The sequence below is a fragment of the Mauremys mutica genome, chromosome 11, assembly GCF_020497125.1.
Source record: "Mauremys mutica isolate MM-2020 ecotype Southern chromosome 11, ASM2049712v1, whole genome shotgun sequence".
Taxonomy (NCBI): Eukaryota; Metazoa; Chordata; order Testudines; family Geoemydidae; genus Mauremys; species Mauremys mutica.
The window spans coordinates 3,816,183-3,820,525 of NC_059082.1; the positions used below are offsets into that span (position 1 = coordinate 3,816,183).

The 4,343-nt window shown below is 49.1% G+C and overlaps 1 protein-coding gene and 1 long non-coding RNA gene across 2 annotated transcripts in view; both read right to left on the reverse strand.

Moving 5' to 3' along the window:
• Positions 1 to 4,324, reverse strand: part of LOC123343716 — a 50,932-nt gene extending 46,608 nt beyond the window's left edge. Inside the window, exon 1 of the mRNA XM_044978995.1 lies at positions 4,300 to 4,324. The gene's annotated coding sequence lies outside the window, so the exon portion shown is untranslated. The remainder of the gene's footprint in view (positions 1 to 4,299) is intronic.
• Positions 298 to 3,156, reverse strand: LOC123343718. Its single transcript, XR_006572332.1, has 2 exons — positions 1,935 to 3,156; positions 298 to 514 (listed from the first exon to the last, which is right to left on the reverse strand). It is a non-coding gene; the product is annotated as an uncharacterized LOC123343718 (long non-coding RNA).
• Positions 4,325 to 4,343: the final 19 nt, after the last annotated feature.

Here is a 4,343-nt window from a genome sequence, read left to right on the forward strand (position 1 = left end):
TGTTCTCAGCTTTGTCATTGACTCACTGTATAATGAGGAATTCACCTGAGTAAATCAAGGCACAGAAAAGTTTTATTGATAAAATGAGATTGACCTACCTCCTACATATGTTGTGATTTAAAACTTCATTTTGCAAAGCTCACTGGATGCTATGGTTTGTGCTAGGTATGTGTGAATTATCTGGAGATCTTTTATCATGCTACTGAGTGTTTGGTATTCTCTGCTAGGACTCTACTAGTAGGTTCCTGTAAGATTAATGGGAAAAAAAAACAAATGGACAATTACATGGACTCCAGCAATAGCACAAGGTTAGATGTTTAATTGCTGTGATTCTTACTCATACCCATAGTATTAACTGCTTGCTGTATTTGGGGCTGGAAAACAAGAACATATTGGTAGGACCTTTGGAGTATTTTCACCTTCCAAAAGATTACCCAGAGATCACAAGATCAATTTCCTGCCATTCCAAGATGAAGACTCTGGTCATTTATGCTTCTTAGTTTCCCTAAAAACCCTGCAAGATAGAATCCCATAAACTTCACCAGTAAGTAATATCTCTGAATCGATTAAAATAAAAACACAACATATAATAGGTATATTCAAAAATGCACAAGGAAATAACTCATTTAGGATTAAATTTTGCTTCAGTTGAAGTGTTTTACTATTAAAAGGGCCACACAATTAAGCCCTTAATTATTTAAGCGAATTAAGGCTATAATATTTTTAATGGTTTTACTTTGGTTTCTTCTTGTTTTAAAACTAATAAAAACCTTTCCGTGACCATACATCAGAAATCAGCTTCTGTTTACAAACCTCGATCTTCCACTGTTATCTGAAATGCATTAACAGTTGTGAAACTGGGCTTTTTTCAGGTTTGGGTCCTTGTTCTGTGCTGGGAGAAACTGTCAAAAATTAAACTCTGTGCTCTGCTTTTCAAAACATATGAAATCTTTGTAATAGGAGGAAGGATGGGGGAAAAAAACCCTCAAGGAATTTCATTTGTTTCTCATTGAATTTTTATATGATCACACTTACATAGCACTTAATTTTTTTTGTTGATTTTAAACATTTGAAACAACTTTATTCAAATGTACAGAAAGGAAGTTTGTACTTTCTTATATGATTTTATCATCTGGAAGTAATAGCACCTAGCTTTTATGAAGCAATTTTCATCATAGCACTTTCACAAAAGCTAGGTAAAGGAAAATATATTTGTATTCTTTCAAAAAATATTTATATGGTACAGCTCTAATTAAGGTTCTAAAATATTTTATTTCCATGAGCAACTCTGCTTTACAGAGGCGTATAATTTAGCGATTAAAATTCACTACGACAAAACGTTGCACAAAGTCCCAGACTAAGAGACAGTTTTGTTCACAATGTCTGAAGAGGGTATTTGGCCACTTTTAAAATAAAATTCATGTATCCTTCTTTATCCAATAAGCCTAAAATTCTTTACAAACATTAATTTTTTTTTTAATGTACATAACTTTAGTCATTGTGGAAACTATGCTATAAAGGTAAATAAAATGACTTTTCCAAGGTCGGATCAAGTCATAAAACAGAAAAAAAAAATCAGGAGTAGAGGCTCTTAGTCTTGTGATATAATCATTACAAAAACTCTCAAAAGAGGGAAAAAATAGTTCTGACCACCTCAAGACAATTTTATTAACTATGAATTTGTTTTGTTTAAAGTTATAATTTAAACATGTGGCCCTCCCCAGATCTTTTTCAGGTCAATCTAGTTAAATACATATTATTTCTGAGCCTATGAAGCTCAAGAATAAAAACAACCCTCCTGAACTTTGATGAAAGACCAGTCCCCTCCTAACTGGGTCTTGCTGCAGTTTTCCTCCAGTTAGGAGAGCCAAGCAACTCATTTAGCAGGTGCATTGATAATCTCTAAAAGTCATTATGTGGTGGTTATTACAGACCATCCTTGCCCTGGAGCTCAGCACACTTTTGCTTTGATCAACACAAAATCATCTCCAAGCTACGAAAATTGAGGCTGAAACAGCCTTCAGCCAGGCAACAGATGGCAATACCACTAGACTGTCATTTTTGTTGGTGCTGAACTTTTAAAACTAGTCCATGGGAATAGGGCTTCTTCCTACCAGGGGGAGGGGGAGAAAAGAGGGAAATAAAACAAGAGTCTACTGAAGCAATGAATGGTAAAAGGTGATTAACCAATGGACAAGCTGGAATCTCACCAGGTGATTGAGGCATGAAGTGCCAGACTGAGTCTTGCACACTGATCCAAGTGAAAATGGGCCCTGTCTCTGATAAGTCCATTCATACGCAGAGGCAAGTGAGTGTGGGGTTTCACAAGCTAAATACCAGTGAAGCCAATATTTGACGCAGAGAGTTAGCCTTGCCAACACATACTTGGGACTTCACTTCAAAAATGTGCCTGGCAAAAGGTAAAGAAATACTTTATTGGCACCCTAGGAACTCCTCCGCCTCTGAATCTGACAACAGGACATACTACAATCAACAAAGCATTATGAAATAAGACTGCAAGGTCTTCCTTGTGACAATCCTTCATTTGTAAGACTAGACTGTCTCCAGTGACCCAGAGCTGTCCAAAGAGAACACTGCCCCTTTTGGGATGTTTGATTTACAAACAACATGTTCTTCCCCTATGTGTTTTTTCAGTGTCTGACACCTCAGTCACCAACGCTGCCTTCAGAACTAGCAGCTTCTGTGGCTTGCACAGACAAGAGTCCCATCCAGGTAGATGTATGTGGGAGCCACATGCCTTAACTATAGTACCTTTGTGTTTAGCAGGTGTCCCTGCCTTGGCTCAGTGTATGGGGTGGTATGGAGAAAGCCGGGGCAGCAGGGATGAGAGGGTACAGTAAGAGGCATCTTGGGAAGCACGAGGATGGGCTAGGGCAGCCTATCTAAAGCTGATGCAGCAGGCACATGCACCCCGTCCAGCTAGGGGAACCACAGAAAAAGGCCCTTCTAGCTCTCTGGCAGCACCAAGACTGTGCTCCTCTGCACAGCTCCCCACCAAGCTAGGGGGATAGAGAGCTGAGCCTGACCATGCCAGGGCTGCAGCCCATACATCCAGTGAGTAGCGCCCCTCGCCTCCCGCACCATTCCCTGCCGGCCTCCATACCCAACCCCCTCTGATAGGGCTTGGCCTCCAACCGCCACCCTTTCTCCACTCATTCTCCCTCCTGCGCCACCTCCCACCCCTGGGTTTCCTTCCACAACCCCGAGCCACAGCTCTCCCCAACCCTCAGTCCCCCCCCCCACCCCCTCGAGCCACAGCTTCCCCCACCCCTCAGTCCTCCCCACACGCCCCGAGCCACAGCTTCCCCCCCACCCTCAGTCCCCCCCACCCCTCCCCCGAGCCACAGCTCCCCCACCCCTCGGTCCCCCCCCGAGCCACAGCTTCCCCCCCCAGTCCTCCCCACACGCCCCGAGCCACAGCTTCCCCCCCACCCTCAGTCCCCCCCACACGCCCCGAGCCACAGCTTCCCCCCACCCTCAGTCCTCCCCACACGCCCCGAGCCACAGCTTCCCCCCCACCCTCAGTCCCCCCCACCCCTCCCCCGAGCCACAGCTTCCCCCACCCCTCAGTCCTCCCCACACGCCCTGAGCCACAGCTTCCCCCACCCCTCAATCCCCCCCCCACCTGCCCTGAGCCACAGCTTCCCCCCACCCTCAGTCCCCCCCACACCTGCCCCGAGCCACAGCTTCCCCCCACCCTCAGTCCCCCCCACACCTCCCCCGAGCCACAGCTTCCCCCCACCCTGAGTCCACCCCACCCCTCCCCCGAGCCACAGCTCCCCCCACCCTCAGTCCCCCCCACCCCTCCCCCGAGCCACAGCTCCCCCCACCCTCAGTCCCCCCACACGCCCCGAGCCACAGCTCCCCCCACCCCTCAGTCCCCCCCCACACGCCCCGAGCCACAGCTCCCCCCACCCCTTAGAGCTCCCCCCAACCTCAGTCCCCCCACCCACACCCCCTACAGCCCCCAAACTGTCCCCACACGTGCCCTAACCGCAGAACCCCCAGCCCCCCCGCCCCCAGCCCCGCGCGCCGTTGTCCCTCAGCCGCCCGCCCCTTCCAAGCGCCTCCCCACCCCGTCGCGCCCACTTCTCCCCACAGCCCCCTCCCCCCGGCGGCCCGCGCGCCATTTCCCTCACCATCCCCCCGCCGCGCCCCAGGGCCCCGCGCCGCGCCCCTGCCCCTCCCCCTCTGGCCCCGCGCCGCGCCTCCCACCCCACGGCCCCCACAGCACCTCCCCCAGGCCCGGGGGCAGAGCGCTGCGCACCCCGTCCCCACCATGGAGCCGCCGCCGCTCCTTCCCCATCAGCCACCAGCAGCGA